We start from the raw sequence: 12,933 nt of genomic DNA, 5'->3' as shown, positions 1-12,933 counted from the left end.
CATATGGCAGGAATCCTGTCTTTACTCATGTTAAACTATACATAATGGGCAAAAATAATTAGGTTATGTGTTTGTAATGGTTCCTTTTAACTATCTTCTTGTTTAAAATCAGACTAGGGAATACCTCTCTGGGTATGTCTTTGACGGCATTTCCAGAAAAGATTAGCTGAAGGTGGAAGACCTGCCCTCAAGGTTGGTGGCATCTTCCAACCAGCCTCCTAGATCTCTAATTATCTGAGGGCAAAGAAGGGTTGCCCTCTCCTCTTGTTATACCACTGAGCAATTGCTTCTACCACTGCATCTGCTAAGACTGTCACCATCACCCACTGACATCAGACTCTAGCTTTTGAAACCTTCCAACGTGAGCTGAATACTAGCTACCTTCAGGCACCTTCCAAGTCTCCTAGACTGTACTGGGACTGCTGAAATATACAGATTTATGGACTGATCAGCTATACATTTCTCAGCCTGTCCAGCCCAGCATGTATAAGGTAATATATATATATAATATATATATATATATATATATATATATATATATATATATATATATATATAAATACCATATTATATATATATATAGATTACCATATATATATGTATATGTGTGTGTGTGTGTGTGTGTGTATTATGTAGGTGTTATGTGTGCGTGTTCTATTGCTTTAAAGAACCCATACAGTCAGTGTTGCTTAAAATAAGGAGTTCTGAAGGAAAATGAACTAAAAATCAAGCCAATAAAATAATAAACAAAATACATTTAAAAATGAACTAGAGTCCATTAGAATTATGAAGACACTGAGATTACCAAATGCACTTAGAATTGTTTTAAGACATGGTTCATCACGAATAGTAACAATGAGCCTTAGTGAAAAGGCCCTGCCCATGAGAAGCTACTAGGCACTTGGATAAGACATCCGTCTCTTAGACGTGTGCATACACATCTCAAGAAAGGGACACAGTCGTCTTGGGTGACTGAGAACTGTTTAGAACAGAAACCTGAAACACTTTTAGAAACCCTCTAGAAACAGTCTTGGAGGAGGAAATAACTTAAGCAAAACTAGGGAGGAATAAGAGGAAAGATGGAAAGAAAGAAAGTAATGAGGAAGGAATGAAAAAAAGAAAAGGGAAGAAAGGAGGGAAATAAGTCAATCCGCTGTATGTAGAAGAAAAACAATAACCACAAAACATTCTGTCTGCAAACATGACCACTGAATTGTGCAGGACTGGAGTGAAGTAACCATTACTGAATAACCACTAAGTAAAGATGGTTTCTCTCCTGCCCTAAGCCTGCTTTTCTTGAACTATAGTTGAATGGAGAAATGCCAAGACTTCTCAGTGACATTTGGTCCTGGGCTTGCTGAACAACTTGTGAGAGCCAGGTAAAGGACAAGCCCACAGGAACAAATCCTGGAATGGCATTCGTAGACCTCTGATTTGACAAATTTTTCTACAGCCACCAAGCAAACAATGGCCTGAAACCCACCACCAGCCTTGCACAGACCCCTCCCCATTTCTCCACACAGCTCAGCTCCTGTGTACATGTCAGACCCTAATAAGGAGGTCAACACTTTTCTTAGAGTCCTGGCATCTCTCTGTTCAAGAATAGTTTGCCCTTGCCATGCTGACACCACCAACGCATGCTTCCCATGATTTGGACTCATTTGCCTTTTACATGGAAGGTTGATCTAATAATATTCAATCTTATAGCTCACAGATGCAAAAGTGGAGTTTGGGAAATAGAAATTGACAAAATTCCTTGTTAAATAATAAAAGAATCATATGAATGTTTTAACTCCAAATAGAGCAGAGCAAAGAATGAGCAGAATTATGTGACTACTTGCTCCAAGTAATACTTGTTTCTAAAAAATATAGGACTTATCCACCAGTTTTGACCTTATCTTCCAATAAACTTTGCCACAAAGCCTTGCATCACTGTGCCCACCAACCTAACACTATTCAGCATTAGGCTCTGCATTGGTACCATACCTCACTTCTTCATTTATAGTGTCCTCATGACTCTGCATCTAAAATATACATAGATTGGGCTGGAGAGATGGCTTAGCAGTTAAGTGCCTGCCTGTGAAGTCTAAGGACCCCGGTTCAAGGCTCGACTCCCCAGGACCCATGTTAGCCAGATGCACAAGGGGCTGCACGCATCTGGAGTTTGTTTGCAGTGGCTGGAAGCCCTGGCGCGCCCATTCTCTCTCTCTCCCCCCACCCCCTCTGTCTGTCACTCTCAAATAAATAAATACAAATAATCCTGGATACTTTGTTCAATAAAGTCTGAATGTCCAAACAAAAAATAAAATATACACAGATTAATATGAATTTTTAAAATACTACATGCATAAATTCCTATAACATATGCATGCATGTGTCCAAATGTGTGTGTATGTAATGAATGTCTGTATGCATGTGATGTGGCCTGCAATGAGCACATTCAGTATTAGTAAATGTATTCATGATGTGTAACAGAAACATATATTTTGCATGCTTTAGACATATAAACACATGTGTGTTGATACTGATACATACACATACAATCTGAGACTAAGCCTATAATTTTCCACTTGCACTTTAATTTTTTCTGGATTTTATACCTATAGCATACATGTGAAATCGTATTCATTAAAAGTATCATTTTCTGCACTGGGGGAATGGTTTAGCAATCAAAAGTAGTGGCTTGCAAAGTCAGATGGCATGGGTCCAACTTCCCAGTACCCACCTAAAGCCAGATGCTCACAGTAAAACATGCATTTGGAGTTCATTTTCAGTGGCAAGGAGCCCTGGCATACCTATACTTTCTCTCTCTCTTTCTCTCCCTGTTTTTCTCAATATTTTTTAAATAGCATCTGAAAAAGAGAGCTAAGCATACAAGCCATCATTTTACCCCAAACCTATATAAAAGTAACCATATCTGGCATCAAATGATGACAATCGCAAGGTCATAGTTTGCGTCTTCCCTTCAAATCATGTGATATTAGCCACTGATAGTAAAAACAAATATAGTAGAGAAATGGCTTATCAGACTTTTCAAGATAAAGCCTAGCACTGAACACATTTCTAGTGATTTTTCAAATACAAGCCTGCTTTCTTTTTTCATATTTACCCTTTTCTTAAAGCCATAAACTGTTGTTTTCCTTAAGACTTCCCTTGATAGTATGTGCTTTAGACCTGTAACAAGCTTGTGACTCAACATTTGAATGCCCAGCCTTAAGTTGGCATTTTATTGTTCTGCACCTGAAAGTTTTAAGCCCGTTAACTTTTGGCCCTGAAGAAATAAAATATTCAATTTAATGTATTTGTGGGGGAAAAATGCATGGAAGCCACAAGAAATTCCTAGGAGAGTTCTAAATATTCCTAGAGCATATTTCCTCATCCCCAAGCTATGAGCACGTAAGAAGATGTAGTGTCCTGGTGGAGGCAAGATGCAACCCTTATTCACATCTGTCAGCTAATGGAAGACCAAAATGCTACAGCTGCCAGGGTAAATATTAATCACTCGGAAGAGGGAAATTGTATTAATCTCTTGTGCATGCTATGTTTGTATATGAGTGCTATTTATGTGCCATATGCTATGTTTTTGCTAAAATCACTGTGCCCTTGATAAGCTATGGGGAAGTTTTGTGACTGGAAACAAATCATACATTTACGTGAGTAGAGAGTCAGCATACATTAGGGACGGAGAAAGGCCATTTTATTTTGAGATGCAGAGAATCACAAATGTGATTGAAAATCAGCTTGTGGTTCTCCTTAAACAAGACGGCAGAAAGGCAAAAAAGAAATGCTTTCTCAAATATCACTGTTTTAATTCTTCAACATTAAGTGATATGAAGCCAACTGAGTGATAATGCACTGTTTGCTTTTTAAGTATGTCACTGTGGATAGAGTTTAATATTGTGTGTGTGTGTGTGTGTGTGTGTGTGTAAGTGTTTCTTTTTCATCCATGCTGGTTTAGAAATCACAGTGATCCTCCAACTTCAGCTTCCGGAGTGCTGGGATTAAAGGCATATACTTCCAAGCCAGGCCATGTTTAAATAGCTTTAATGCTATTCAGAGTAACTGAATTAAATTATGCTCTGGAATTTTTCAATAAAAAAACAAATAAAATATTATATCTAGTAATTGTACAAATGTTCCTCTGAGTCCTTGCCCTTCCTGTGGAGTCTTATTAACCCTCTGGAAGTCCTCCTGGAAGACCACAACCTGACTCATTGGTGTTCAGGATCACTCTTTCCTGCTTCTGAGCTGTGTATAGAACCAGCCCCGGGACAACCAGCATGCCGTAGGGGAGCAATGTGAGCAGTGACTTTTGTATCTGACACTCAGCAGGAAGACCTATGCTTATCATTTCTTTCTACATATTTAAAGTGTGAGAGGATTATTATTTTTTCTTTCATTTTAACAATGAAACACACGAGGTCGTAAGTGTGTAAAGGAAGCATTCACACATGTCTTCAGATTGTTTACAGGCCCTAAGAAGAGCAGTAGTCAAAAAAGGACATTGGGTGCCATACCTCTGTTGGTTCCCCAAATAGTTTATTTGAGACAGAGAATCTTTCTGATAAATTTCCCAAGTCCCAGTGATTCTCTGGTCTCTGTTCCCCTCCCCTCAGGACTGGGGTTTCACATGCTGGCAATGCTTGGTTGTTTCCATGTATGTGGGGGGGGAATTGACCTCAGGCTATCTCAGACTGGGGTTTCATGTGCTGGTAATGCCTGATTGTTTCCATAGGTGTGGGGAAATTGACCTCAGGCTATCTCAGGTGCTCTCAGGCCCGCTTGTTACAGGCAAGCATTCTTACCTACCAAACCAGGAGGGGAGAAAAAGGATATTAATTAATTTTAGAGAAGTGGATAAAATATAAATATTCCAAATTCTTAATTAAGGTGGGGATATATTAGAACAAAAAGAAATGATACTTTCAAGTGAAGAAATTTTCAAACTAGAAATGAATCTTTATAAAAACTATACATCAAAATAAAGCTCTAACACAATAAAGCTCTAAACAGTTTTACAGGCAGTAAATCTCGTTCTTTACTGGTTTGGTCAATGGATTTAAATTAACGTCTGGATTTTGAAGTTGGTGGGTGGTAGCTCACATCAGTTAGGGTAGGTTTGGTTGTATGGAACAGGGAATTTCAATACGGTTATCTTAAAAAAAAAAAGAAAGAAAGAAAGAAAGAAAAGAAAGAAACTGTGTAACAAAGTTGTGTTGTCATCAAACATTCAGAACTCTTTAATTCTCACAATGTGGTATTTTACCACAAAGTGACTGCTGAAATTCAAGCCATTGAAAGTTTCCCACATAACTGGGTAAATAATAGTAGACTTTCTCTTTTGAGGAGATATCAGAAAACGTAATGCTCATACTTAGATCTTATTGGCTCTAATTTATTTGCATTGACATGGGATTAGAGAATTGCAACTAGGTGAGGGTGGTTTTCCCTAGAGTAAGCATCATGCTATATTTAGAAATTTAATATTAAAGAGAACTATTAAGATCTGGAGTGATGGCTTAGTGGTTAAGATACTTGCCTACAAAGCCTAAGGACCTAGGTTCAACTCCCCAGATGCACATGGTGGTATATGTGTCTGGAGTTCATTTTCAGAGGCTAGAGGCCTTGGCACACCCATTCTCTTTTTCTCTCTCATAAATAAATAAACATTTAAAACAAATAGTAATTTTAAAATGAGGATACTAAAACAAAAAAAGGGTTTATGATAGGTTCGCATTCAAAAGAAAAGTTAGGAATGTTCAGATACTCACAAGACTAGAAATATAATGGCAAATAGAAAAATAAAAAAGGTAAATTGTGAAGGACAGGATATATATTTCATATGTTTTAAAAATTAGACAAATAAAATAGACAGGAAATTAGTAAGGGCAGTAGAAACATGTACCACTACAAGAAGAAAGCATATTCTAATTGACTTTGAAAAAATGTGGGTCCAATAGTTTTATGACCTTACATTAAAAAATTTCACATGAGATGTTATGCAACTATGGAAAACAACAATTGACTATTTAAAATTTGGCCACAGATAAAGACTCAGTAACTAGTGAGGATGTGACAATTATTAGATCAGCTGATATGTCTTCAAAATCAGTATGACTCAGCCCACATCAAACGGCACAATATAATTAAAGAACATTGAATTAATATGAATACTTCAGACATAAACATCATCACATTGACATGCATTTAAGCATGTTTTGAGCTCAAAAATCATTATGGGTAATTCTAAAGTAATAGCAATATGAAAGAAAATATACATACATAAACATGAGCTTGGAAACCATTGTTGTCTCTCAATAGAAAGGCAAAGGTATACACTAAGGAAGAGGGTCAGGATAGTAAAAGCAGTGAGACAAAGTCTCATATTCCTGAAAGAGGAAGAAGAATTCAGGAATACCAGGTATAAAGTGAAGAAAGTAGGGCTGGAGGAATGGCTCAGTGGTTAAGACATTTGCCTGCAAAGCCAAAGGTCCCAGGATTTATTCCCCAGGAACCACATTAGCCAAATGCACAAGGGGGCACACACATCTGGAGTTCTTTGCAGCGGATGGAGGACCTGGCACACCCATTCTCTCTCTCTCTCCCCGCCTTCTCTCAAATAAATAATAACAAAATATTTTAAAATGAAGAAAGAAAGAAAGCCTCTTACCAAAAGGTGCCTGGAGTCACTTCTCTCCTTGTAAGGGACTCTACAGTGAGTTTATTGCTGCCTCCATTCCTGAGAAATGAATATGGTGATGATGATAACACTAATAACAAAAATGATGGAAGCATCCCTTGATAATTAGAATCAAGTACTTGGGATCATTTGGGTCTTAAATTCAAAATTTAAACATAGATCCCTGCAACATATCCCCTTCAAACCATTCTGGTTCACTCGAGATTAGAGGTCCTGGTTCTTTTTACAAATGGCAGTGAATACTAGGGTGACCCAAGACCCCTCCAAATGATAAAAAGAGAAAGCCTAGTGCCTAGCACATAACAAATCATCTCTAACACATCTACAAGACAAAGAAGGATTGTAAAGTAGAAAGAGAAATGTGAAAGCTGCTCTCACTGCTAGCCTGAGAACCTCCTCCAGGGAGATGGCGGTAGACAGGGAGGAGACTCAAAACTCATGAAGGCAGAAAAATCAGAGTCTGTGAAAGCTCAACATTAAAGGAGACTTACACCACACTGGCCAGAGCTCAAGAAACCTTGCAGAAGAGGAGGGGGAAATAATATTAGAGCCACAGAATGGGCAGGAGTATCCTGAGGCCTTGCCCCCCGACAGTAACAGGCTGGTACATTCATGACCCCACATCGATCATCAGTAACCCCACTCAAGAAGGTCCTCAGTGGAATGGGGTGGGGAAAAGGGCACAAAAGAAGATAATCTGATTTGAATACAACAAATTTGTACTATGTTCATATATTAAATTTCCCAATTAAATTCTTAAAAATAATAAACCACTGGTGAAGAACGAACACTGAGTGCAGTTAGAAACTATCACCTGGTAAACATTAAACAAAATAACCATCCTCCCTGGATGTGCTCAGACTCGATGCAGATGTCCTAGGGCCCACAATTGAAATTCTTCACAGAGAACTCACCACAAAGCCATTATCAAAGATCAAAGAGCTGATTTAATAAGATCTCAGCAGCAGGTATTTGTGGAGGTATGTAAAAACTAAGAGGAGAGGTAGAGAATTATCATTGTGAAACAGACCTGTGGATAAAATGTTAATGGTCTGAAAGTACAAAACTAATCAATCCACAAATCAGTATCTAGAATGACCAGAGACAAAAAATAAAAATGCTCATAAAATGTTTACATGTATGATTGCATTATAGTTATACACTCATATATGATGTGTGCTATTGAATTCAAAAATGTTTTACATGAGTTCATCAACAGTTGAAGTATAGCAGAAAGAAATCATTACTGAATAGTGCATAGATGTGTAAGAATTTTATAACTAGAATACAGAAATATGAAAATGTAATAAACATGGTTGTGCTTCCTAGAGGTGAATAAAGGAAAACAACCAAAAGTGCACACACACAAACAGAGAAAGTACGAGGAGAGAGCTTTAAAGAGCAGGGGTTGTAATTAAGTGAAGAGACAATGAATGTAAATTATGCAGAAGTGAGCAACAATAAGTCTAAACAAACAGAAAATATATAACATAGTCCAGGTAAAGTAAACAAGAAATGTCTGCTGAGATACTTATTACGTTAGTTATAAATACCAATAAAAATAGATAGCCTTCAAGAACCCTGAAAGAAAATGGAGCAATTATATAAGAAAATTACTGTGATAATGAAAGGCAGAGAGAATTCTTAATAATAAAAATAACCCTCTCAGGCTGGAGAGATGGCTCAGCGGTTAAGGCACTTTACTGCAAAGCCTAAGGGTCCAGGTTTGATTCCTCAGTATGTACATAAGCCATATGCCCAAGATGGCACATGCATCTGGAGTTCACTTGCAGTGACTAGAGGCCCTGGTGTGCCCATTCTTTTTATGTCCCTTTCTCTCAAACAAACAAATAAAAAATATATTTAAAAATAATTCTCTTTTTCCATATATATATATATATATATATATATATATATATATATATATATGGTAATATCTTTAACATATACATATATAACTTCCATATATTAATAATTTTGTTATTCTCTCTCTCCTTCTCTTTGTCTGTCACTCTCAAATGAATAAATAAAAATAAACAAAAAAGATTTTTTTTAAAAAAAAAGGGCTGGAGAGATGGTTTAGCAGTTAAGCATTTGCTATGAAACCTAAGAACCCCAGTTCGAGGCTCAATTCCCCAGGACCCACGTTAGCCAGATGCACAAGGGGGCGCACGCGTCTGGAGTTTGGCCCTGGCGCTCCAATTCTCTCTCTCTCTCTCTCTCTCTCTCTCTCTCCTTCTCTCTGTCTGTCACTCTCAAATAAGTAAATAAAAATAAACAAAAATGTTTAAAAAAATAATTTTGTTAAATGCATTTTCTATCCAAGTTTGAAAGGGAATATTAAAAACAAAAGTGATTAGAAATCAGAATTGTACAAATTAAAGTGACAAAAAGAAATACATCACTAAGTAAAATATATTAATACAATAGGCTGGGTTAAATAAAATTCAAAAACATATGCCCTTTTTCTAAAGCTCTCAAAACATAAAATATAATAGAACCCAGGAGGTGAGTGCAACAATGCCAAATACATAATAAGCAATTACAAACCAGCTGTATTTACATGCCTAAGAACTGTAAGAGACCAGTCCAGGCATCATCCATCAGGGGTGGTGGAAGGGCTCATGAAACTGTGGCCCCCCTGAGATGTTATTGAGAGTCAATGGCGGCTGACAGAGGTGGGGTCATTTTTTTTCACGGGAAAATTCCCTGTTCTCCAGTTGATAATCCACCCCTGGCCCTGGCGGCCTCATGCAAGCAAGTCCAATTAAACTCAGTGGGTCACAAAAGAAAACAAAAAATGACATACAAGTAAGAGGCCACACCTTGGGAAGAGGAAAGAGCTCTGTCTTAAGGGGAAGGGATAAGAGAAGGCAACAGAGGGTGAATATGATAAAACTCTATAATTATAATATGTACATTTGGAATGGCTAAAAATTTGACTAAGAAAAAAAAATAAAATAATTTTATTTTTAAAGCTGAACACTAAGGGGCCAGTTGTACTGTGCCAATCCCATGTTCACAGCAAACATGCAAACTTTAGGTTTCTCCCTATCATGTGAATCCCCAAACACACAGGTCTTATTAAACGCTATGTAACTCCAATACAGTTGTATCAGGCCTATTGCAGCATCCTGCTATTCCCAGGCTCAGTGGGCTCTCTGAGGATTTCCACAGGGGCCACCAGAACTCCCGCCTACAGGTACATTTCTAAGATGGTGCATGCTGCATGTTGCAAGGGCGAGCAAGGCACGATGGCAGTCGCTGGGTCTAATGTGAGCGAGGGCGTGCTGACAATAAGAGCAGACACGGAGTGGTTACCTACTGTGGAAAAGCCTTTAAGAGATCTGCGTCTATGTTTCGAAGTGGTCCAGTCAGCCTTTTATTTTTTTAATATCTTTTTTTTTAAGTGTAAACTTTGCATGAACACATCTGATGTTGGTACCACCATTCCCTTCTCCCTGTCCCTGCTCCACTAAGTGCCCTCCTTAGTGGGATTGCTGGTGTTCACTGGGTAGCTGCAGGTTATGCGTTGGGAGAGAAGCAGTCAGTCATTGTGAGGAGGGCTATGTCTCTGGATATTCCTTCCCCAGCTGGGGCCCTTACATTCTTTCTGCTCCCTCTTCTGCAAACTGCCCTGAGCTTTGGTGGGCAGTTAAACTCTACTTTCGTGTTCTGGATGTTTGTGTATATAAGATCTGGTAAACCTAGGGCTGGAGGGCTGACTCCGCGGTTAAGAGCCTGCTGAGCCTAATAGAGATGATTCCCCAGTATCCACGCACAGCCAGATGCCCAAAGTGGTGCATGTATCTGGAGTCCATTTGCCGCAGCTGGAAGCTCAGGTGAGAACATTCGCTCTGTGTGTCTCTCTTCTATATCTCTCTCTCTGCTTGCAAAGAAGATAATCAATTTTTTTTTAAAAGATACAGTAAATGTAAATAGAGGTGTACTCATGTTACAGAACGGCTATTTGAAATGCGCTATCGCAAAATGCTAGCTTAAAACAACAGAAATGTTTCATCTCATGGTGTCCAGCTTAAAAGTCCAAATCAGTGTGTGGACAGAGCCGTATCTCCAGAGACTACAGATAGGAAGCTGCACCCAACCTTCCACACTCCACCGTGCTCAGCTTCCCATAGCCGGCAGACATATGGCTTCCATTTCTTCCTCTCTGTGTCTGCAATAATACGGGTTTCTTCTCCTTTTCCTCCTCCACTTCCTATAGCTATCAGGCAGTAAGAAACTTCTTCAGTCTAGTTTCACCTGTATTTTTCATTTTTTTTATTATGAATATACTTGGTATTGGTACATCATGTGTTGGTACCATCTTTTCCCTCCTCCCTTCCCTCATTCTGCTGAGAGCCCTCTGTGGGGCTGCTCATATTCCCCCTGGGGTTGTAAGGAGCTGTATTTGCCCTTTGGGTCTGAATTTATCTCTAAATATACTGAAGGTACACAAATAAGATATAATTGATAATTTGGGTAAGCCATCCAACCTGTGACATAAGCCAAATTTTAAATTATAACTTATTTTTATTTAAATAAGATCACATTCACAAGTACTGGCAAGTAGGATTTCAGTGTATCCACAATCCTTCCCTTAAAGGGCAAATATATCTTCCTATTCCTCTGTATATATCTTTTAATCCACACATTCGGGTTTCAAATCATTAAAAAAAATAAGTTTACAGGTCTTATATTCTAAGAAGCCAAAATGCACACAGTCAGCACAGAGGGGCCTGAAGAATCACACAGTCACAATGAGTACCTCACGAGATATTATCTGCCATTCCTCAGTGTTATAGAAGAAAAATATGCCTCGCAAATATATTGCTTCCTCAGGAAAATATATTGAAATTGAACCATAAAAAAGAGGAATCCATATGAGATATTATTGCAGGAATTCAAGATCTTCCTCCCACATAAACTTTTGAGGAAACAATTGAGTTTCTTTCTTTTTTTAAAAAAAATATAAATCTTGTGAAGTTTGGATGAAATAATTTTTTGAGGATATTTTATAGGTCCTAGAAAGGTAGCATAGCACTCCTAGAAAGAGTGCCCTGAGCAGATTCAGGTTTATAAAAATGCTTTCCATGAGCGCATGCAAAGTAGTGATGAAAGAGTCTTAATTCTACTATTATGATTGAACAGAAAATAACCAACAACAAAATATGCACCCTGTTTTCAGTGGCAGATAAAAAGTCTATTTTCTGTGTGCCCAACATTCCTTGGTTAATTGTGGATACACTCGGTATTAAAAAACAAAAAGAGGACTAGAGACATGGCTTAGCAGTTAAGACACTTTCCTGCAAAGCCAAAGGACCAGGGTTCAATTCCCCAGGACCCACGTAAGCCAGATATACAAGGGGGGAGGGCGCATGCACCTGGAGTTTGTTTCCAGTGGCTGGAAGCCCTGGCACACCTATTCTTTCTCTGTGTCTATCTCAAATAAATAAATAAAAATATTTTTTTTCTTAAAATACATGCAATTTATTAATTCTTAGCTTTCATTAAACATAGAACAAGTTACATTAAAATTAAGGCTTATGAAAACGATTCAATATTGAGGTATTGTAGCCTCTTTCAGGGACCTTAACGACTTCAAACTGTCCTTAAGACTCTTAACATGGCATCACTATTGCCAGCTCTCTCCATTTCTGCAGAAACACATTCAGATAAGCAGACCAATTAATTAGCTGGCTTAAAATATTTTTTTAATTTTTATTTATTTACTTATTTATTTGAGAGCGACAGACACAGAGAGAAAGACAGGTAGAGGGAGAGAGAGAGAATGGGCGCGCCAGGGCTTCCAGCCACTGCAAACGAAACCAGACGCGTGCGCCCCCTTGTGCATCTGGCTAATGTGGGACCTGGGGAACCGAGCCTCGAACCGGGGTCCTTAGGCTACACAGGCAAGCGCTTAACCACTATGCCATCTCTCCAGCCCTAAAATATTTTTTAAACAAAGCAAAAACAGGGGCTAGAGAGATGGCTTTCGATTGTCTATGATGCCTAAGGACCCAGGTTCTTTGATTCCCCAGTACTCACATAAGCCAGATGCACAAGATGGCACGTGTCTGGAATTTGTTTGCAGCAGCTGTGGGCCCTGGCATGCTCATTCTATCATCTATCTATCTATCTATCTATCTATCTATCTATCTATCTATCTATCTATCTATCTATTTATCTATTTATTTTATCTATCCAATTTAGCACATATCTATCTATCATCT

At 38.3% G+C, this 12,933-nt stretch overlaps 1 non-coding gene across 1 annotated transcript; it reads right to left on the bottom strand.

The window, feature by feature from the left end:
- Positions 1-12,269: 12,269 nt before the first annotated feature.
- Positions 12,270-12,403, bottom strand: LOC123455210. The gene has a single exon (XR_006633756.1). It is a non-coding gene; the product is annotated as a small nucleolar RNA SNORA33 (small nucleolar RNA).
- Positions 12,404-12,933: the final 530 nt, after the last annotated feature.

This window comes from Jaculus jaculus, chromosome 15 (assembly GCF_020740685.1).
Source record: "Jaculus jaculus isolate mJacJac1 chromosome 15, mJacJac1.mat.Y.cur, whole genome shotgun sequence".
NCBI lineage: Eukaryota > Metazoa > Chordata > Mammalia > Rodentia > Dipodidae > Jaculus > Jaculus jaculus.
This window is presented reverse-complemented; position numbering and strand designations above follow the sequence as displayed.